At 39.9% G+C, this 24,505-nt stretch overlaps 1 protein-coding gene and 1 long non-coding RNA gene across 2 annotated transcripts in view; both read right to left on the minus strand.

The window, feature by feature from the left end:
• ROR1 (receptor tyrosine kinase like orphan receptor 1) overlaps positions 1–24,505 on the minus strand; it is a 429,702-nt gene that overhangs the window by 343,896 nt on the left and 61,301 nt on the right. The gene's annotated exons all lie outside the window — the stretch shown is intronic.
• LOC139439665 (uncharacterized) lies at positions 8,942–23,743 on the minus strand. The gene is made up of 3 exons (XR_011649652.1): positions 15,360–23,743; positions 14,992–15,035; positions 8,942–10,607 (listed from the first exon to the last, which is right to left on the minus strand). It is a non-coding gene; the product is annotated as an uncharacterized lncRNA (long non-coding RNA).

Consider the following 24,505-nt stretch of genomic DNA (forward strand, 5'->3'; position numbering starts at 1 on the left):
ACAACAGCTAAATGTGTACAGTCAGATCCAATAAAATATTTGTTTGGTACCTACTATGTGTCAAGCACTGTACCTGACATATTATATTAATTTAATAATAACAACAACAATAATAAAATAACTGCACCATTTAATAAGTACTGACGTGTGAAAAGCCTATGCTAAATGTATAAACACGCTTGATACATGCTTCATAATCCTTTGAATAATATATCTCTCCCAATTTACATATGCGAAATGGGGATTCAGAGAGATGAAATAAAGTTGCTTAAAGTCACACAGCTCATAAGCAACAGAACTGGAATCTGCCAAGCCTGTCTCCAGAGGAAATGCCTTAAACTCATTAAAGGAGAGGACACTGAAATAACCTTAAAAGTTTATTGTAACTGGGTGGGGTGGAGGGTATATGGGGACCTCATATTTTTTTATATAATATTTAAAAGAAAATAAAGAGGAAATATATATATATATAAATAAAAATTAAAAAATAAAATTACAGAGCAGGCACACACATAAAAAAGTTTATTGTGGTGTATACGGATGAGATGGATGGCAAAAGTTTTCCAGATAACAGCAAAAGACACATAATGATTATACTACTCATCTGGACCAAAAGGGTAACAAAACTACTTTGTAGGAAAATTTTATCATCTCTCTGACACTGGACGAGCATAACATGTATAATCCATTTTCATTTCCACAAAAAACTACCTAGCGGGATCAACTATAGAGAATAGGAAAGAATAAGTACTGCAAAATAACTGCAAAAACTATCAAAAATAGGGAGGTGGACTTGGCCCAGTGGTTAGGGCATCTGCCTACCACATGGGACGTCCGAGGTTCAAACCCCGGACCTCCTCGACCCATGTGGAGCTGGCCCAAGCACAGCGCTGATGCGCGCAAGGAGTGCCACTCAGGGGTGTCCCCACGTAGGGGAGCCCCACGCGCAAGGAATGCGCCCCATAAGGAGAGCCACCCTGCGCGAAAGAAAGTGCAGCCTGCCCAGGAATGGCGCCGCACACACAGAGAGCTGACACAACAAGATGACGCAACAAAAGAAACACAGATTCCCGTGCTGTTGACAACAGCAGAAGAGGACAAAGAAGAACACTCAACGAATAGACACAGAGAACAGACTACTGGGGCGGGAGCGGGGAAGGGGAGAGAAATAAATAAAATAAATAAATCTAAAAAAAAAAAAACTATTAAAATGATAACATCTTTAAAATTTTTCTCAACAGATGCACACAGTTTCTGTGAATTGGAGATAAATTACCTATGGGCATATGAGTATGTGTGTGTGTTTGTGTGTACTTCCCGTTGGGTCATCTAGTTTAATACTCCATTCTTATGTTAGTATATAGTAAAACATTCTTTACAAGGTTTTGAAAGAACACATCATAAAGAAAATATTCATAAAAATTAAATGGGAATCTGAACTCATGGATGAATGGGAGCTTAATAAAAATGTCATGCATTTCTGATTTTTTTTAAAAGATGTTAAAAATTTTAAGGACTTGGAAAGCTTCAATGCAAAAATAGGACATCCCAACTGCACTTCAGCAATAAAGGTCTGATGGGCAGAGAATATATGGAAAGTCCAGTTCTTCTAGGCTCCCATAGTCGCTCAACTGTTCTGTGGATAGCTGTGCCCTAATTTCCATTCCCAGAATATTAATTCACATCTAGGGCTGCCAAGGATCTACACGGCTAGAACCCAGCCAGTGACCAGGTAGTGGGCCCCCTCTAATAATGTGTGAGAAACCGTCAAGAACCCACATACCAAGACAACATACCTGGACACATAAATACAATTTTACACACAATTTTCAACAGTTTGTAAGTCATCCAGATTGAGAACCCTTAAACACAGTAAGACCCCTTCCACTTGGGGATCTGGCCAAAGTTGGAGCCAGGAGTAAGATGACTCAACTGTTTTCTTAGTCTGTGGTCTCTTTGCCACTTCAGCTTTCTTCAGTTTCTCTAGCATTAGCTGAGGGTGAGTTGCTTTCATTTAGGTGACGGTATAATCATTTTAAGTGTGATTAACGGATGCCTGAATTTGAATCCTGTTGCTATCTCTTAATAGCTGTGTAATCTTGAATAAATTTTACTTAATTTCTCTGTACCTCAATTTTCTTTTCTCTAAAATAAGGACAAGGGAAGCAGATTTGGCCCAATAGATAGGGCATCCACCTACCACATGGGAGGTCCAAGGTTCAAACCCAGGGCCTCCTGACCCATGTGATGAGCTGGCCCACGTGCAGTGCTGATGTGCACAAGGAGTGTTGTGCCATGCAGGGGTGTTCCCTGCACAGGGGAGCCCCATGTGCAAGGAGTGTGCCCCATAAGAAGAGCTGCCCAGCGCGATAAAAGTGCAGCCTGCCCAAGAATGGCACTGCACACACGGAGAGCTGATGTAGCAAGATGATGCAACAAAAAGAGACACAGATTCCTGGTGCTGCTGACAAGAATACAAGTGAACACAGAAGAACACACAGCAAATGGACATAGAGAGCAGACAACTGGGGGGGGGAAGGGAGAGAAATAAATAAATCTTTAAAAATAAATAGGCGGTGGACTTGGCCCAGTGGTTAGGGCATCCGTCTACCACATGGGAGGTCTGCAGTTCAAACCCCGGGCCTCCTTGACCCATGTGCAGCTGGCCCGTGCGCAGTGCTGATGCGCACAAGGAGTACCATGCCACGCAGGGGTGTGCCCCATGTAGGGGAGCCCCATGCGCAAGGAGTGCACCCCAAAAGGAGAGCCACCCAGCGTGAAAGAAAGTGCAGCCTGCCCAGGAATGGTGCCGCACACATGGAGAGCTGACACAACAAGATGACGCAACAAAAAAAGAAACACAGATTCCCGTGCCGCTGACAACAACAGAAGCAGACAAAGAAGACACAACAAATGGACACAGAGAACAGACAACCGGGGTCGGGGTGGGGAGGGAATAAATAAATAAATAAACAAACAAACAAACTGAAAAGAATCGTTTAAAAAAATAAATAAATAAATAACAATAAAAAAATAAAATAAGGACAATACCATCTACTTCAGAATATTGAAGATTAAATGAGTTTTTAGATAGAAAGCTCTTAGAACAATACCCACCACATAGCAAATACTAGATAAACATTAGTTATTGTAATTCTATGGTCCTTTTTATGGAAAAAGGAAGATAGCCTAACATGAAGGTTCATATCAGAAAGGCACTATAGAACTACAGAGCACCACTGCCATTAATTTTTGCACCCTGTATTAAATCATTATCAGATGTCCATTTCTACTATATATGCAAAGTTGACCATTTAGTTAAGTGAACAAGTATAACCACTATGCTTCAACATAATGATAGTATTGAGTATCAGAAAATGTAGTTAGCCTAGGGAATTTGTCTCAAATAAAGATATAGTTCAATATCCCATCTGGCTAATGGTTTTCCTTCATTTCAGTTTGGAAAGGCTTGGTCTGCACATGGCTTTGGATTCTTATAGACCCATTTATGGTGACAAATTAGAAGAGACCTCAGAGATGATCCTTAGTTATCTAGTCAGTCCTCTCACTGTTACAGCTGGGAAATCTAGTTTCTAACCGCATATGACTATCCCAGAGAGACTCGGTTAATAAGTAGAGCCAAGAACTCAGATTCCTGTGATCATCTGCTCATCTGCCTCCTTCCGTTAGACTGCCCAGCCTGGTAGGCCAGGACCTGGTCATACTTGCCTTCATATCCACATACTAGCCCAGAACAGAGGGAACAAAAAATGAGGGTTGAAAAGAGCCCAAGGGATGCAATGTTTTTTACTTAGTCTTCTACTAAGGCACATTTTTAGTTCCAGAAAGGACAGAAAGAAGATAGTTGTCTCATTCACTGAAAAGATCTCTCAAATGATAAAGTAAAGCAGAAATCACATCTGAGTATTCTGCTAATCTGAAAATCAAGAGATCTGAAATTTTGTGCTACTTCTATCCTAACCTGTTTCATGACGTTGGGCAAGCAAGCATTTAACTTTTCTAAAAGAAGACAACTAGGCAAGATGCTGTTCTTGATGGAGCTGAAAGGAACCTTAAACTTTATGAGGCCACAAGACAGAATTTTAAAATAATGGTTACAATTAATTGCATCATTTTATGTTTATATTACACTTAATTCCTACCAGGCTTCTCTATACATGATCACTTACTCCTCACGGTAGCCTTAAAGTAGGTCAGAAAATATCTTATAGCCCCATTTTACAGAAGATGACATGGAGTCACAGAGAAGTCAAATATTTATATGAGAGTTAAAATGGCAAATACCAGACACATTGAAGGGCAGAATTCACACTAAGAAAGAAAAGATGGGCTCCATGATAGATCAAGGGCCCAGAAAGAGGCAGTGGATAGCTTCAAGCTGGAATCAACACAGAACCATGGAGCGTGGCCATCCCTCCCCAATTCCTGGCTTTCTTTACTCAAAATTGTACTTTAAATATATGCCTGTCCTTCATCCATAGGAAAACCAGAGGGGTTATAGGAACTATAAAGGTAAGACATTGGCTAGATCAGTTTCAGAAGAGGGAGAAAGCCTCTTGAGATGTGTCCTGCCTGTGACTAAAGCAAAATGTATTTCTAAGCATTGTATTGAAACTGCAAGGGAAGAAAATTCCAGAAATGATGGGAAGGGATGATAAGTGGAAATTGCGGATTCCCATTATTTACTGCTTACTCCAAGTAAAATGTCATTTATATTCACTTTTTTATAGAACATGTTATTTAAAATTTTATTTTAAGTAAACATTAGCAAAGATAAAGGACCTATATATTATCACAGAAAGCCCAAGACGACTGACCTACTGACTAGTTGGTCCCTAGAGTGGACATTTGTCTTTCAAGATTTCCCCAAATCTTTTGAACACCTTCTTGAAATCCTAATAGTTTTCCACCTTACTTATGAGTGCCATCAATGCAAAGCAGAACCCAAAAGAACAGTATTTCCCAGATTCCCTGCAGCAAGGCAATCATATCTCACTGTGCAAATCATGGATGCTGAAAGGAGTCAAGTAAAGAGAAACTACTTTCAGAGAGACAGACCTTCCAAGCAAGCCTAATAGTAAAGGGAGCTGGGTGGGGCTTCTGGTACCTTTTTCCTGAGCACAGGCAATTCCATATGCTGGACAGAGAAGGCAGTGGTATTTTCTCCAGACCTCGTAGTATAACTGGGCATTGCTTCAGGACACTCTTGGCTATGTAGCATCCAAACCTAGTTTTCTGGCCCGCCTAGAGATTCAACACTCAAGCAATCTGGGACAGAACAATACCCAAAAGGGGAAAGAAAGAAATGAAATCAAATCCAAAACCAAAGGCCGATGAGCAAAATGGAAAATGTTACTCTCAATTTGCATATTTAGCATTTAATTATTTCTCCCCCAAACTCAAGAAAGCCATAAAGATAAAAGTTCTGGCAGTCCCATCTCAGTGTGCAGCTTTGTCTCATCACAAAGCTTTAATAGCTTCCTCCTTCTGCCGGGGAAACACTGCAGGAAGGGCAGGGAAGGATGGACTGCCCTGGTCTCAACAGCCCCAGATTCCTCCAGGATGGCTGTGCTCGTCCCCCAAAGTAAAGCCCCTTTCCAGGGAGAGCAAACCATGTATTTTCTGGTCCAGCTATTTTCCAGACAGCCTAACATAATTCACTGAGAACTTCACTGGACAAAACAGAATCTATTGGCTATTACAGCTTTACACCAGGGTAAGGAAAGAGATGGCAGAAGGACAAAACATTTTTTAACTTAAAAGATGGTAATACCCTTTATCTATTCATCTTTATTGTAAAGATGGCCACATAACTGAGTGGTGTGTCATCTCTATTTCTCTAGCTCGAAAACACACTATGTGCTGGCCAGAATATTTCCAAATGTTGTCAACCACCAGACTTTACCCTTCAATTTTTTTTTTTTTAACTTCTTTCCAACATTCCAATACAGAATCTCATTAACTGGTTTGCCTCCCTCACTGCTATACAGTATTTTCATAACTGCCCCCATTTAAAAATAGTATTCAACTGAGCGATTTCCCTTTAGAGACAACAGAGCTGCCCACAGCCCCACATACAAAATCCGTAACCATTTAAATCCAATAAACTTTTATTCAACAGCTGTGATGTGTACTACTCAGTGGTACACACTATATGGAGAAAAAGACTGGATTTTAGAAACATATAATGATGACAATAGCTACTATTTACTCAGAGTCTGCATGCCAAGGACCTAATATATTTGAACACATGGCACAGCATGGCACAGCATGGCACAGCATGCTGGTGGTAAACGTAGCCTCTGCTCTCTGAGAGGCTTGGGCTCAGCTCAAACCTCTACCACTTGGACAAATTTATTTTGCTGTTGTCATTGTTCCATAAATCTTGAAGTGCCTTTTCAAGAAATTCTGGTAATACATATACAACATAAAATTTCCCATTTTAACTACTTTCAAGTATACAAACCAGTGGTATTGATTACATTCACAGTATTGTGCTACCAATACTACCACCTATTACCAAAATTTTTCCATCACTCGAAATCAAAATTTTGTACCGAGTAAGTGTTAACTTCCCATTCCTCCTGCCTCTCTTCCTGCCCCTAACAACCTGTACTCTACTTCCCACCTCTAAAAATTTGTATATTCTGTCTATTTCATGTAAGTGAAATAACACAAAAGCCATCCTCTTGTTTCTGGCTCATTTCACCCGGCATGATGTCTTCAAGGCTCTTCCATGTTTTGGCATGTATCAGAACTTCATTCCTTTCATGGCTGAATAATATTTCATTGCATAGATATACCACATTGTGTTTATCCATTCATCTGATGAGGACACTTGGGTTGCTTCCACATTTTGGCTATTGTAAAAATGTTTCTAAGAATATTGGTATACACCTGGCCAAGTTTCTTAATCCTTCTGCATCCCAGTTTCCTCATGAATAAAGGACAGTAACAGGAGATACCTCATAGAACTATTCTGAGGATTCCATGGCATCCCAGATGTACTGCACCTAACCCAGGGCCCATGTCAAATTGACACATGATAACTGCCCTTTTCTCCCTTTGTAAGAGCAAGAAACTAAAGCTCAAAGCTAGTATGTAACACATCTGGGGTTAAAATCCTCAACTACCCAAAGGTGAAACGCTTCCTGTTTCTACTGCCACACACGGATCAAGGGCTTAGAGGGAGAGTCTCCCAGAAGCCTGGAGTTCAGTGGCTGGGGGGAGACATGAAGAGACATTTCCAACCTCCTACTATGGCATCTCTCTCCCGTGAACTGGCTGGTGAGTATCCTGCTGCAGCCCCTGCTGCTGTGCACAAGCCTGAGTGTGTGCCCAGGCCTGCGCAGTCCTGCAGAGGGATGTTTGTTGAGTGAATGAATAACTAAAGTGATTCCTATACAGTAATAACAATGACATAAGAATTGAACATTCACTATGGGCTTGTCTCTGTTCTAAGGAGCCAAAATGTTATAACACATTCATTATATACTCAATATTTAATTTTAAAAATCAAATGGGCTTTGTAGAACAATCCAAGGCGGTAGAAGCATTTCTTCATTGAGGAGCAGCTACTTGAGGTAGGCTTTTAAAAAGGACAGATATGGGGCAGGAAATGGGAAGCCAAGGCTTAAAATGTGCTGGGTGTCTATCTGAGATGATGAAAATGTTTTGTTTAATGGATGATGGTGATGGTAGCACAACAGTATGAATGCAGTTAACAGCACTGAAATATATATCTGAATATAATTTAATGGGGAAATGTTAGATTATACATACGGTAACAATAATTTGTTTTTAAATCGATGGAACTATACTACACAAATAGTGAACCCTAAGTTAAACTTTGGATTTTAATAGTACAACTATAAAAATGTACTATTATCAATTGTAGCAAATGTTCTATACCAATGCAAGGTGTTGGTAGTTGGGTAATGTATGGGAATCCTGGATTTTATGCATGATTGTTCTGTAAACCCACAACTTCTCTATAAAGATAAAAGGTAAAAACAATTTTTTTTAAAAGGACAGAAAAGTGAAATTGTTCTATATGATACTCTTATGATGGACATGTGATATGCATGTGTCAAAACCCATAGAACAGAACAACACAAAGAGTGACCCCCAAAGTAAACCACAGACTTTAATTAATAATAATGATATTGGTTCATTAACTATAATAAATGTACCCCACTAGTATATGGGAACCCTATTCTTTCTGCACAAGTTTCTGCTCTTAAAAAAATTGAGTCTATTTAAAAAATTAGAAAGGACAGAAAAAGTTCTACAGAACCTGTAGAGGCAGTAGAGGGCATCCTGGGCAAAGGGAGCCGCGCAGGCAATGGCTCAGAGTTGGGAATGAGAAAGGTGCCCTCACAACCTGAGAAGAACAATGCCAGGTCAGAGAGTGTCTGGGGGGAATATTCCTCATGGGGCATTTTCCAAGAAACATTAACGGGGATAAGGGCAACTGCCCTCCTTAAAACTCCCTAACACAAAAACCCCAGCCAGTCAGAAAACAAAAGTCAGCGCCTCCCCGATACGAGTGTGCGGGTGATGCCCTACAGAAGGGTGCCAACCCGTGGGGCAAGTGAGCACCCCGGCGTGGACAGCAGACGTCCAGCAGGAGGCCACCTTTTCTCATTTGCGCAAAGGTAAGGTCTTTGGCTATCCTAAGAAATACAGCCTAGTTTCTTATTCAAGTATCTCATCTCACATCCTGAGGCTGCATACATTCAAACCAGTGACGACACATTCATATATTTATGTAGAGTGCTGCACTTGGTACAATGTGAGACAACAGGATTTACCATCTACTAGACATCATTACAAGCATCATAAAAAACAGGGCAAAGGAAAATGGATATCTTAATCAGCATTCTTTTTTTAAAGATTTGTTTATTTTTTATTTCTCTCCCCTTCCCTGCCTCCCCACCCCCGGTTGTCTGCTCTCTGTGTCCATTCACTGTGCATTCTTCTGTGTCCATTTGTATTCTTGTCAGTGGCACCAGGAATCTGTGTCTCTTTTTGTTTCATCATCTTGCTGTGTCAGCTCTCTGTGTGTGCGGCGCCACTGCTGGACAGGCTGCATTTTTTTCTCACTGGGCGGCTCTCCTTATAGGGCACACTTCTTGTGTGGGGGGCTCCCCTATGCAGGGGACACCCCTGCATGGCACAGCACTCCTTGTGCACATCAGCACTGCGTGTGCACCAGTTCATCACATGGGTCAGGAGGCCCTGGGTTTGAACCCTGGATCTCCCATGTGGTAGGCAGACGCTCTATCCGTTGAGCCAAATCCGCTTCCCTTAATCAGCATTCTTGATAGTATCCAGAAATTTTGCTGCCTAGGTCACTGAGGCGGTAGGTACAGTCAGCTTTACCAGACCGGCAATGAGGGAATGCCTTCATTTAAACGAGACAAAAGAAAAAATAACACTATCAGCAGATTCAAATACAAAGTACACTTGGGAGTGAAACTCAGCTAGTAGTTTGGAAAACAAAACAGTTTACTCACTAACCACAAATCAGATTTTGAAAAGTAGCAGGGTCTCATCGAGGTTTAGCCACAGAATCACCGTGTCATTTGTCATATGCAAAATACACCCAGTCTTCATTTATGCAACAGGAAGGGGTTTAATCAATATCTGAGAGTAGAATGAGGGACTCCATGGCTAAAGCCACTCCCTGCCTGAGCCATGGATTCAAAGGCGGATGGATGGAGATGACTTTAAACAACTTGACCACCAGGCAAGAGCAGTAAAAACAAAAGAAAGCAGAAGGGCATACTTGCAGTCATGAAAACACCACTTCAGGAAAATAAACATTTGGCCTAAAAACAAAGAATGCACATTAAATCTTAAAGGAAAAGACGATAAGTGTGAGATACAGATAAAATAACCCCATGTGCAGTCAGTACAGATGGTTCAACTTCAGAGGCAGTTACCTTTTAACTTCTGGGGGAGGAGGATGGAGGAAGGATAAGGGAAGAGGATTCCTGTGTGCCTGGAACTGCTAGACAACGTACATTTATTACTTCATTGAATCCTAGCAAGTTAAGGCTTACTCTCCCCTGCTGTGCAGATGAAAACAATGAGTCTAGAACACAATCCTCAAGCCACTTCCATCATACCAACAGCTAAGAGCTGCTGAGGAAACAGAACAAGATAGTCTTAAGATGCTCACCAAATATGGTTCACTCTACCTTCCCTTAAAGACCCAAAAATAGTATGGACTTGCACTTGACCATGAGCTCAATGCCACATATTCACTGTGAACTATCTCCAATTGATAAGAATGGACAGGCTTACAGCTATTTGTAGAATAGCTGGGGTCTACTAGGATAACGTACATCCAGCATGGAGAAGGTACTTGAGATAAGAACAACCAAGTCAATACATTTCAGACTTGGGATACACCACACCGAGGCTCAACCATAAATTAGATTCTCTAAATGTGAGACTTCATTTTTCTGTAAAATGTTTTTATGTTTTCACTTTATTTCAAGTTTTTTTATTAACAAACTTACCTTCAGGGTTAATAAGAGGCTACCAAAAATAAATAGGCACCGAAAATTTTTGAATACCTAGAAATTTAAAAAGAGACTTTAAGTGCACACATAAAGACTACACTTTCAGGGATCATTTCTATAGTTCATTAACTGCACATGTCAGGATGCACAGTTGATCTCATTTCTGTGGGGGGAAAAAATGCTTCTGAAAGTTCTTCATATACTGACACTTGGAAAATGGAGTCCTTTTTGTTCATTCATTCAACAAATGCTCATTGTGCAACTGTTGAATACCAGGGACTATGTTAGGTGTTGCAAATCCAGTGATAAAAGACATTCCCTGCTCTCAAAGGAAATAAAATCTAACGGGGAAAAACCTGCAATAACAGTGCAGGGAGATGTGCTGATTTAGCACAGGACTGATGGAAACACAGTGGAGGGGCTCTTAACACAGTCCGGTCATCTCAGGGTTGGTATGTGTGAGAAGGAAGTCAAGAACCACATCCTTCCAGGTAATCAGTCACACCTCAGTGGTGCTAAGATCTGGATAAACCCTGGCAGTTTTGTTGAAAAATGACTTAATGGACAAGCAACTAGACAGTAAAATGTCCTATAGTCTTGGAATAAAGCCTATTTTCCTTAAAGAACAGACATTTTATTTTTCCAGAAGTGAGTAGACATTATGCACTATGAATTACACAAAGCTAGAAGAAAGCTTCATGACCAGAGAACAATGCTCACCTTTTAGTGATGGGCACATTGTGACCCAGGGAGAGTAAAAGACCGGGCCAAGGTCAAAGAGGGTTAGTGGCAAAGCTAGTTAAAATTCATGTTGGTGGGAAGAGGACATGGCTCAACTGACAGAGCATCCATCTACTATATGGAGGTTCGATCCCTCCAGGGTTAGATCCCTAGGGCTTCCTGACCCGTGTGGTAAACTGGCCCACGTGCAGTGCTGCCGTGCACAAAGAGTGCTGTGCCACGCAGGGGCGCCCCCATGTAGGGGAGCCCCACGCGCAAGGAGTGCGCCCTGTAAGGAGAGCCGCCCGGTGCGAAAAAAGTGCAGCCTGCTCAGGAATGGCACTGCACACACGGAGAGCTGACACAACAAGATGACGCAACAAAAAGAAACACAGATTCCTGGTGCTGCTGACAAGAATACAAGCGGACACAGAAGAACACACAGAGAATGGACACAGAGAGCAGACAATGGTGGGGGGGGGGGGCGGGGGGTGGAGGGAAGAGAAATAAAGAAAATAAATCTTAAAAAAAAAAAACAAGGAAATGTTTTTAAAAACATTCATGTTGGTGATCTTTACTTTAAATCATGTCACCCTCATTCATCTCTCAGAGTTACTAATTTTTGTTGTGATTTTAATAGACAACTATGCTAATACATGAAAGGTATGTTTGAATGCAGAAATGAATGCTTTATAATAAGCCTTGGTTTAATAGCTTTACAAAGAATGAATGTCTCAGGAAGCAGATGTGGCTCAAGCAATTGAGCTCCTGCCTACCACATGAGAAGTTCCAGGTTCAGTTCCCAGTGTCTACTAAAGAGAAGATGAGCAGACACAGAGAGCACACAGCAAATGGACACAAAGAACAGACAGCGAGTGCAAACAATGAGGGAGGCGGAATAAATAAATAAAATAAACCTTTTTTAAAAAAAAAAAGAATGAGTGTCTCTATAAGAAAACCTCATGCTGGGAAAACCTTTCATTTATGTTCCATTTACAATGAAGGATTCCTTAATGTTCCCCCAATGCAATTGTTTAATGTTCAATTTACAAAGAAAAGAGAAACAAAATATAGGAGCAAAGCATGAGTTAGGACTCTGGTTCTGCTTTAAACAAATTATAAGCTCTTGGGCAGGATGCTTAACCTCTTCATTCCTCAGTTTTCTCATCTGCAAAATGAGGCTAACAATAATACTTCAAAAGTTTTGAGAATTCAATAATTCAAGCAAAGTGCATCGCCAAGTCCATCATAGTTATTCAAAAAACACTGGCAGCAGCTGTTGCTGTAGTTGGTGACCAAAATGGGGGGCCGGGGGCGGGGAGTTGTTGTTATTGTTGATAAAATCTTTTTTCTTAAGTTTTTTATTATTATTTATTTCTTTATTTCTCTCCCCTTCTCCCCCCCGGCCGCCCCTGGTCTGCTCTCTGTGTCCATTCACTGTGTGTTCTTCTGTGTCCCCTTGCATTCTTGGCAGCAGCAGCGGGAATCTGTGTCTCTTTTTGTTGCATCATCTTGCTGTGTCAGCTCTTCGTGTGTGCAGAGCCGCTCCTGGGCAGACTGCGCTTTGTAAGCACAAGGCAGCTCTCCTTCTGGTGCGCGTTCCTTGCACGCATCAGCACTGCGCATGGGCCAGCTCACCACACGGGTCAGGAGGCCCTGGGTTTGAACCTGGACCTCCCATGTGGTAGGCGGATGCTTTATCAGTTGAGCCAAATCTGCTTCCCTTTTGTTAAAATCTTGAGGTTCATCTACACAGGACATCTTTCTATTCAGCCTCTCCAAAAGCTCTCAGGTTCATATATACCGGGCACTGACAGTGTTAGAGCATTTTATTCTTAGAATTCCTCTCCTCAAGAGTTTGTACCTTTCCATAAATTTGAACCTTACTCAGCACTGTCACAATTATTTATCCTATAATAATAATAGTAGTAATTCTTCTAAGTCTAAAAGGAACTAATTTATTTGCCACCTCATGCTGTAAACACTGGACTATAAGAGCTTGGCAATAAAATATAAGAGCATCACATTTTCTCCAGGTCCACAAAGTCCTTAAATGAAAGCTGGGCTCTATTATGATTGTCATCCTAGGTTTCCCATGGTTACGGTATGTGGTAATACTGAACTGGCATGCTACAGATTTGTCCTAAAAGCAGAATGTGAATTCAACAACTACACTCTCCCAGTGAAAATGATCTGGTTCATTTTGAATTCTTTTTCCTTCCATCAAGACCCAAAAGAACTGGTTTGCATTAGTAAATGCCTACGAAGGTTTCTCTTCTTTTGGACAATTAATTTATATCATATAAGACAAATATTGCCACATCTGGACAAACTCAGCTTGAGTTTAAAAACCATGAAATTCCACAAGGCATCTGTGAATTAAAACACCTCTGCAAGCTTTTCAGAAATGACAAACTAAGGGGGAGGGGGAGAGAGATGGACACAAAAGCCCCTCTTCAATTATTGGAAGGTCTGTCATGAAAAAAAAAAAAAGGAACAGACTTCTGATGCTGGGAGCTCAGAAGGGCAGAATGAGAACAAATGTGTGGAAGAGCTACAGGAAAGCAGCTTTCAGCTCTATACAAGGAAGCGCTTCCCAGGGCAAGGGTCCACACACGTGCATGCCAAGCAGAGTGAATCAGACTGGGGGTAAATCCAGGAGACACCACTGATCAGCTTCCTCACTTAGGGCAAGTTTCTTACTGTCTGAACCCTCAGCTATCAACCAGAATAGTCATTCCTATATTCCATGGTTGTCCCAGAAATGGAGAGAAAATAAGCATGTATTGCTCACTGCACAGTAAGCATTTGATTATTGCCTGTAATTATTACCTCTGACAAACAGTACAGATCAGAAATTCCTATTTTGTCCCATGCCTTTGGAATAGATAATGGACATGATCTCAGAATTAACAGCTGTCTAGTTCTGCTCCCCCCACCCCCTCCTCCTCCTTCTTCTTATCTGTCTTGAAACCAGGTGAGGCAAGCACAAGTCCTTTCTACACTCACTTTTATGTCAAATGCTGATCTGGTTGTTTCCCACCTTCCCTGTGGCTTTCCAATGGCGCACATAAAGAAAGGCACCTACCATGCACCAGCCTTCACCAGAAAGGGACTACAGGGCTTACCTAAGAAGTTATTACAAATCCTTTTTCATATATAGGTGGTCCCTCCTTTATCTAACACATGCTTAGTGTAAATCAAAACCACTTACCAAAATGAACTTAGAATTATTTGCATATGTTTATTATTTTATTCCAAGAATATCACTACATGACTATTAATGAAAATTTGGAAACCTGAAAAATGGGACAGTGAGGGAGATAATCACCCAGAGTCTATATGTTCCTATTATTTTTTCCCTATCTTCTTGGTGCATGAGTGATAGTGATCTTTTTTAACATAATTTTAACTTACTGTGTGATTTCCAAAGTGATTTTTTAGCACTTTTCATCGCTCTTCACTTAGTGGGAGTACCAGCATTAAGAGCAGTAAGCTCCTCTGTTCTCCAGATGAACTGAGTATTTGAAAACACTGTTAAGTTCCAAGGGACATTACTATTTAGAAATATGGAATTTTGAAACTGGAAAGAAAATCAGCACTTGAAGAAAGAATGACTAAACAGCCCCTTCATTAACAGATAACGAAAGACCAAAGAGGCCACTGGGCCAGTCAAAGAATCCACTGTCGATCCCACCACAGTGACATAGCTACTCACCCCAAAAGAAGTTCCATGAGTTTGGATTTTGTATCTCCACTTCCCTAAGAAAGAAACGTTAAAACTTCTGCATACAATGGATGGATAATAAACCAATGAAGGCAAAGGTAGGCTTTGATGAGAATGATGCTACCCAACCGGAAATTCAAACCTGCCCTAAAAAATAGCTAGAAGAGAAGGAAAAGGAAGTCGTCAATCTTCACTCTAATGTCTTTACTCAACTTTTGACATATATTTATACACCCAAATTATGAAAGTTTATTCCATAACCATCAAATAAGCAAAACATTCCAGAAACCCATAACCCCAAGAGTTCAAATAACCAATACCAAGGGTTGGAGAGGGTAAGAGGAAACAGAAACTCATACCTCTGCAGGCAAGAATTCACACTGGTACAAGGCCTTTGGAAAGCAATTCAGCAGTATCTAGTTAAACTGAAGAAGAAAACAAACTCAATTCCATCATTAGGTTTATAGCCTAGAGAACTTTTCACACATGTGAATAAAAAGATAGGTCAAGACTTTTCACTGCAGCATTTTATATAGTACAGGAAAAACAGAAATAGGAGAATAGATACAGTAATGGTGAAATGGTTACTGCACAGCAACTAAAATAACTTCCTGTTAACATGTAGGTCCTAAATATCATCAAATATCAAAAACTTAATTTGAGCAAAAAGAGCAAGCTGTATAAGAAAAGGTAACAGTAAGATGGCATTTATATAAAGTTTAAAAATAGGCAAAGCAGAAACATTAACGGATTTATAAATGGTAGCAAAAGTATAAAACTGAATTGAGAGGGGAGCAGATGTGGTTCGAACAGTTGAGCACCTACTTCCCACATGGGAGGTCCCAGAATCGGTTCCCAGTGCCACCTAAAAAAAAAAGCAAACAAATGGAAAAACCAACTCTGGGGAACCAATGTGGCTCAGTGGTTGAGCGCTGACTTCCCACATATGAGGTCCCTGGTTCAATCCCCAGTACCTAAAAAAAAAAAAAAAAAGAATTCAGAGTACCTCTGCAGAAAAAAAGAAACTGGATTTGGAAGGAATGCAAGGGGGCTTCAGTTGTATGCATAATATTTTATTTCTGTTTTAAAAATCTGAAACAAATTAGGCAAAATGTTTGTATCTAAAAAGGGGATTGTCCTTTGTTTTTTTGTATCTTAAAATATTTCAAAATTTAAAAAAGAAAACAAAGCATACTAGCTCAGCTCTGGATTGGTCTGGTTATCCAGGAGTCTGAGAAGGTGGGAATAGCAAAGGTGTACCCTGCTTTTTTTTTTTTGACATTTTCACAAGCCAAATGGTTACAACAAACTCCTTTGTATCCTCATGCCCAGCAGAGTGCCTGATCAAAAGTAAATACAGACTAAATGTTGAATGAATGAATGAAAGAACGAAAGAACTAATCAAATTAATAAACCAAAAGAACAGAATGGGTTATTGTATGTCTTTGATTCATAAAAATGGGAAACAAATAATCACTGTTAATATAATTTGAAATGAAAACTATTTCTAAATATGGGTCCATGGAGAGCTCTTCTTAAAGGCATCATTAGTACAAAAAGATTGAAAACAAACGGACAAAGTTATCTTTAAAGATTTTTCCATCCCTCAAATCCAGCACTATTTTCTTCTCTCAGAGACAGACACAGCACTCACCTCATCTTAGTCACCCAAGGGGACACAAGTTCATTGTCATAACAGACCCCACAGAATTGACAGTAGACCAAAACATAAGTAAGTCTGATGGTAACTAAGTCAATTAAAGTGCTCTTCTGAGCCTTATGCCAGAGTGATAACTGTGATTTCAAATTCCTGACAATTATAGGAGAATACATAGGCTGCAAACTCAGAAATCCACTATCATACATCCTTTCATTATTGATTTTTCCCAAAATTTCAAGGAAATTTAAAAAGAATCAAAATAAGATACATGAAGCATTCGCCTAAGCCAAGTTACTAAATCCAAAAACCAACAGTTTAAAAATAGTTAAGAAAAAGAATAATTTTAGAAAGTACCACCAGTTCCCAGTATCTTAAATGAGGTGGATATTTTCTTACTTTCTTCTTTATGTTGTTAAAATACTAATTTACTTTTAAATATAATCCTGGAGCTTCCTTAAAAAATACTTTCCTCAGGAAGGGGGCATAAATTTATATTATCCCTTTAAAGTTTAACAAAAGAAGGATTCAAATGGTGTTACCTCCACTCTACAAAAGTCTTTTTTCATATGTGTAACAGGATCTTATTGCAGTCACTCAGTCTGCTCTCCACACAAAGAAAGGCTGGAAAACATTTGTGTAATGCTCCTGGAGTTAAAAATGAAGAAGACCTTTCCTTTCCATCAGTTCTTTTTTATTAATAAGGTAGCCACACTATGTTAGAAATTATAACCATCTGCTTTAGCCATTAAATGCAGATTCAAAGGCCTAATGATAAAGTGACCTTTTTATTAATAACAGCAACAAGTGGCCATTTTCTCAGGACATTCAAGGAAATAAATCAATCCATAAGTTAAGTTGATGGCAATATCACCTTTTAAGATTTCTGTTTTGTTTGGCCTTTATGTTCTCAATTACTAGGTAAACTAAATTAGATCTCAAAAGGTAACTTTTCCATGAGTTTTGTTTAATTCTGCTATTGTTAAGATGCCAACCACCAGCTCGCGTAATTTGAAGACACTGTTTTATATCTTCTCATCATAAAGAATCATCTCATGCATCATCTAGCCAATGAGTAGACACATGGGACTTATTTATCGCAGTAATTATGTCTGAAACAAGGCCTGAAACAAAGAAGGTATGTGGGAAAGCCACAGATCTCTAAGAGGAAACAGGAGAATCAGTGCAGTTGTATTTTAATATTTCTGTATCATGACCCCGTGTTTTCTTTAATTCATATATTAGAATTTTAATTAACAACTTGCTAAAGTATGGTGGCTTTCAATTGAAGTGGGTTTTACCAACCCGGCCTGACAGGGCAGACAGAAGTTCTTTGTTGAGCTGCCAGACGCACAGAGACGCCAGCATGGCAGTATCCCGGTTCTCTGCCTTAGATCCTTCTGGCAGGAAGCCTCCACTACCACCTAGAGCACAGGAATCCTATGAGATGACTCTCCCTGGCCCCTGTCCACAGGGTTTTATTACTGAAAGGACCAGAAAATGCTCTTTACAAACACCATCTTTCCTTAACCCAATCTCTATGCCTGAACCCTGAGAAACAGCAGAAGAGTGAACTGGTATAACTGAGCTAGGTCATGAAGGATGAGTTGAAGTTCTTGGGTTAATATTTTATGAAGGCTAATATTTTATGAAGAAAATACTCCCCTCCCCTCAGAGAGAATTCCCCAAGTCCTAGCTTCTCTGTAAAGTTGAAACCCTCTGGAAACTCTTAACTCCAAGGCAAGAAACCAGTGTCTCTTAACTCCATTCCCTTGCTGCTTCTTTCCTGAATTTCCCCTCACAAGTTCCCTCACCCCTGCCACACTGGAGAAGGTAGTCACCATCCACAGATAAAGACCTCCACAAGACTCTGGCAGCAGAGGCAAGAACAATACACTGAGAGTTCAACAAGAAGTTCTTGGGAGCCAGCTTGGAGGGGGACAGCAGGGAGTGAAGCCCCTCTACTTTACACCCTTGCTTTAAGAAGTCTGACCAGAATGACACACACATTACAGCACAAGTTGTTGTGAGGGAGAGTGTGTCCCATATTCAGCCAAACCCTACAGACCCACACTAGCAAAGTAGACTTGACCTCCAGATCTCCCCTCCTGGGCTGGAAGTTAGAAATCCAGAAAAGAGTCCATAATTTGCAGGAAAAAGCTGTGTGACCTTGAAAGTGTTAATTTCTCTAGGCCTCGAGATCTTTCCCTGTAAAAAATGCGAGTAGGGCCAGTTATGTCAAAAATTTCTTGCAGCCTTGACAGTCTATCATTTTAAATCACTTTCCTTATTTGTTGCCTCCGATTCCACAAGTGTAAAATGGAGAGCTTGGAGCAGATGATTTTAAGGTATTTTCTGGAACTGAGGCTCTACAATTCAGCTCATGAATCTGGATCACAAACAAGGACAATTCTATTAATCTCAGTGGCCCTTTCTCTACCAAATAATGATAAGAATGTGCTACAGCTGAATGCTCCTATCCCAGCCACCAGGACATCTGGTTGGGGAATACACAGCTACTTCTATCTGCCTGCTTGCCAACACAGAAATCTTCAAACAAAGACGGGATGATTAATAGCATCTTTAATAGGGCACCCACCTTGACATTAAATCTTACACTGAGGTTATCAAAAACAGCAACTGCACAAAGAACTTACTCAGGGGCCTTGAGAGCAAGTCAGAGAGCAAGCTGGAGAACACGCAGGTGGCTGGAAGGGAAACTGACATGAATTACAAAGAAAAGGTATATTGAGTTAATAGAAAATAACACACTGGTATTGGGGGGTAGGTTTGAAAACAGATGTGAGGGGCAAGCCACCCCAACACCATAAGGCATGAAAACAAGAGCCACAACTTTCCTCAAACACACATACACTCAAGTACAGCATGTAAAATTTTCTCTGTTGGTCCAGGAGTATGGGTTGCCGTGCCTTTGGAGGGCTACTGTATGCTGAAAGCCGGTGAGACATGGTCCCTAAAAGCCAGTATCCCAGAGGGGTTAAAAGCCAGCCGAACAATATAAAGATAGCGCGGCAATCTCACATAAAGGAGAGGGTATTGGGCATAAAGACCATTGGTTCAACTCCTACCATGGAGTTTTGACTTTTTACAAGTTACTAAATCTCCAGACAAAATTCCTCATGTGTAAAATGGAGATTATCAACATCCAGCCTATTTGAAGCCAGAAACTTATTTTTTTTAAGGGTCTAAAACACACAAGATTATTTGAGACACAGGAGATACTCCAAAAAATGGAATTTATTAAGACCCATGCAGGTATCAAAGATCAGAACATAATAGTCAATCCAGAGGGACAAACAAAAATCAAGCAAAGAATGACAAATGAGGTAAAATGAGCTGAAACAGCAAGCTTCAAGAAATCCTTCAGCATCATCACGGTTAATAAATACCTATTGATGTTAATGGGATAAAAGCAGACCACCAGATGAACAGTATAAGATGAGCCCATTCATGCTGAGAAAGAGAGAGAGAGAGAGAGATGTTTGCAATAACATAATTCCAACCACTAATACTAGTTATCACTAAGTTTGGATACTGAATGAGTTCAGGTTTTTTATCTATATTTTCCAAATGGTCTTTAAAAATATATGCATTAACTTTGGTTTTTTTCTTATTTTAAAAGTTTTAAAAATTGCACATTAAAATACAATAACACGTTTTGAGTAACTGCTATAACAGGGAACCTGAAACCCTGGGGAAGAAGATTCTTTAGCATTCTGAGGTTAGAACTGAATTCTAATTATTTCAGAGTCATTATCACGGAGTATCTCAGTCTGCTAATAAATGTGTGTGGAGGGCCTTTTTAATTCAAACACACAACATTAAACATTTCAAGAAAAAATACAGATTCCGAAGAGCCTAGATCTCACTAGGAACTAGACATTGTCATGTAAAATTATAACTCACAATTCAAGGTGCACAATTCAAGGTCCAGCTGGGGTATTCAAGGAGGGCCTTGAGCGGGGCTTTGGAGAACTGGGAGACTTCAGAGAGAGAGATAAAGTCACTTTCTGTTGCAGAGACCTTTTTTATTTTTTTCAGGGACAATTTAATTAAAAAGAATCTCCTTTCTACCCACTCAGCCAGGTAACAGAGAATTCATTGTATTCTGAGGAACTGAAAATCTTACAAGAAGGCAGATTGCATGACCTTCCATTTGTAATAGCTTCTTTCAAGAACAGGAATAATTAGAATCACAGAGAACAGGCTGCCTTATTTCATTGAATAGAAAACATTAAACTGGCTTCCAAACCACATGAACCACACTCAACAAGCAAACTCCCTGCACTGGGCTCCTATAGGACCTAATTTTCACCTCAGCCCTAACATTTAAATAGACTCCGTTGCCTGTTATCAGGCTACTGAACTGCTTCCCACCTCTTATCCCCAGCCCCCAAAAAAACCGTTTTATGAGCTCCATTTTTTCTTTCATTTATTCAGTCACCATTTTTTCCAACATGTGCTATGTGCCAGAAACTCAAAGATTAATTAGAGTCACCATCCTCACACATTCCATAGTCTAACTGCAATAACTGAAGCATTAACAGATACCTACAAATCAATGCCTGAGATGTGAGACTGTGTACAGTAGATCCTCAATATTTAGATTCCATATTCATAGCACTTCCAGGGGCATTTGCAGACATGCACAGAACAGCAAAAAAATGTGAGCTGCCTGATGCACTCATTCCCAGGTAACACCCTGCCTTCTTCGCTCACCTTTCATATGGTAAACAAGTGTCCTTTCTTTTTCATCATATGGTAAACAAGTGTCCTTTCTTTTTCTTTTTTTTTTTTTTTTTTTGGTATATTTAGTGCCACATTTCTCACATTTTTTGCACTTTTTTAATGGTAATTTCACTGTTTAAAATGGCCCCTAAGAATAGTGCTGAAGTGCTGTCTAGTGTTCCTAAGAGCAAGATGGCCGTGATGTGCCCATACAGATAAAATACAATTTAGATAAGTTTCATTGGAGGCATGAGTTAGAATACTGTCGGCCTTGAGATCAAGGTTAATGAATCAATACCTTATTTAATGAGCTCCAATTACCTGCTCCCCAGTGTGATTTTTTATTAAATTGCCTAGATTTATGTTTAGAGGCTTTTTAAAATGTTGTTGTAAAGGGTTCAGAAGGCAAAGATACTATTTCTAGATGGGGTTCAATAGTGGCAATTTCTAAAAGGCTGAAGAGACAAAGAACTTCTAGAGAATCATAATATGCAAATTTAAGGAGGAAGCAAAATACATAAGGTGTCTTTAAACAGAAACACACATAAAACAAGATTATATGTTGGTTGACAAAATGTTGTGACCAGAGGCTCTCAAGAACCTAACCTGTATTTCCCCTAGGAGCAATGCTTCAGTATTGTTACTTCAGTGTTCACAAGACTATAGCACATAACTGCCTAGAATGACGAGAACCAACTATACTACAAGAGTGTAAGAAAGGATGTATCTAACAAAATGGCACCCAGGCCAAGGGATTGGGGGACAATGCAAGCAGAGGAGGTACTACCTGTGGTGAAAAGCAACACAGTGGAGCAGAAAAGCATAAGCAGCTCCATGTGGCCCAGTTTTAAAGAATGAGGCAGAGAGTGGAACTCACAATCATAACAAACAACATTTACTGAGGGTTTACTATGTGTGAGGCTGAGTTTTGAGTCTTTTACACAGACTAATCTTTACAACCACACTGTGAGGTATGTTCTATTATTTTAATGTTTCAGATGAGGAAATTGAGGCCACATGGGTTAAGAACCTTGGGCAGTATCACTCTGCTATGTTGCCTCCCCTGAGGCTTAGAGAAGTCAGCAGGGGCTGGTCTGAGAATCCCACTAGTGTTGTGCTAAGGAGTTTGGGTTTTTCCCAGACAATGAAGGGGTAGCAAATGGTTTTGAGCATGAAGCTTACAGAGCGGAATTTGTGACTCAGGAGGCTACTCTGGCAGAGTATAGGGAACTCCAACCAGGGTTAAGAAGACCAGTTAAGAGGCCGTTGCATTATGTCACTGAGAAATGGTGCAGCTTTCTCTAATGATAGAAGGAAGGAGTAGAGCTAACAGATGCAAGATCTATGTGTTGGGAGATAGTTCTCCATGGACTTTTGCACATCATGTGACCTAAGGCACTGTCATTAGTTCTAGACTATCTTTTCAAAGATGTTTATATAGAGAACAGCCTTTAGAAGATAGATCTGGGGTTTCCCTCTGGAGCAAAGGGCAGAAATATTTACTCTCCTCTGTAAAAGATTTGGGTTCCCCACGCTCAGGGTTCCTATCTGGAGATGCAATACACCGCATGTTTGGCATCTTTGCATCACGTTATGGGTTTTGGGTCTTGGTGCACCAGTGCAAGCTGGCACCCTGGCAACTGCTATTGCTGTGAGTAATAAAGTCCTTTGTCTCTAACCCAGGTGTTTCATGTCTTTAGCCTACATCCATGAAACTCTGGCAAGCTAAATAGTTCGTGAGCAGGGTAAATTCTCAAATCCTTCATGGTTCTTGATAATATTTAGGATGAAATTCAGCAGGATGAGTGATTGACTACATGTAGAAAGCACAGGAGAAAAGGGAATCAGATTATCTCTAGTTTTTTCAGTTTGGATAGAGAGGACAGTAGTGGCGCCAACTGAGATGGAAAATATAAGTTCAAGGCCAGGGCACAGAGTGTGTTGGGATTAGATGAAAAATTTATTTGGGGGAATAATGAGTTTGGAAGCCTCTGAGACATCCATGTGAAAACATCTAACAAAGTACCAAACAACTGAGTTAAAGAGGAGAGGCCGGGTACAGTTATTGACATAGGGGTCATCAGCAACAGTGGAGAGCTGAAACCATGAATGGATAAAATCCTTTATTCAAGATATAAAATGTTTTCTGGCACCCACAGTAAGCAAAGTCGAAGAATTAAAAGGAACCATCATATTCATCCTTAAACTCTCAGGGGTCAGCAGATATCTTGGCACAAAGTATGCTAAATAAATGACTATTTTAAAAATGGCCAAAAGCAGACCTAAAATTAGTTATGGGCTTTATTTAAATTAAAGTTGCTTCAACCATTACCTATGTAATGGTAATCCAAATTTTCTCAAATCAGGATCTCAAAGACAGAGTCTCTAAATTTGTTTCACATGAAATAAAAGCAGTTCCATTTGCAAATAATTACAAATTTATCCTTCTCTCATGTACAATACAGAAGCAGAATGTAATTCTAAGACTCATAATTTCATGGTCATTAAAAAGCAGCACGGCTGGTTTTCTTATTAAAGTTCCAAGTTCTCTTACCCATGGTATCATCCCTTTATTGATTAATTTTTTAAAAGCATTAATTGAGGACCTACTAGGTGCAAGAAACTGTACTACATGTCATAAGGGATCAAAAAAAAGTATAAAAGTTCTTTATTTAAAGCAGACTGGTGGCAAATAAGACAAACCAGAATTTAGTTCCTAGCTTCACTTTCAGCAATTTTATGGTCTTGAGCAAGTTACCTAACCTCTCTAACCTTTTCTTTCCTCACCTGTGAAAAGGGGATATAAAATAATGTGCACCTTATATGTGGTGATGAGAATTAAATTTTATAATACATGTAGAACACCTGCCATATAATACTCCATTAATAAGTAGTAGCTTGTATTATTGCTGTCATCATTAGCCAATTGGGAAAGAAGTACTCATGGAAAAGCTACTGAGAAACAGTGCAGGATGTTATAAATGCTGTGGAAGTGGTCCAAAGTACTAGGAACTCAGAGATTTAGTAGCTTGAGGAAAAAGAATAATAACTATCACTACTGTGTTTTCACTTATTTAAGCCTCCTCAACAAACCATGAG

This window comes from Dasypus novemcinctus, chromosome 9, assembly GCF_030445035.2.
Source record: "Dasypus novemcinctus isolate mDasNov1 chromosome 9, mDasNov1.1.hap2, whole genome shotgun sequence".
In the NCBI taxonomy this organism is placed as follows: Eukaryota; Metazoa; Chordata; class Mammalia; order Cingulata; family Dasypodidae; genus Dasypus; species Dasypus novemcinctus.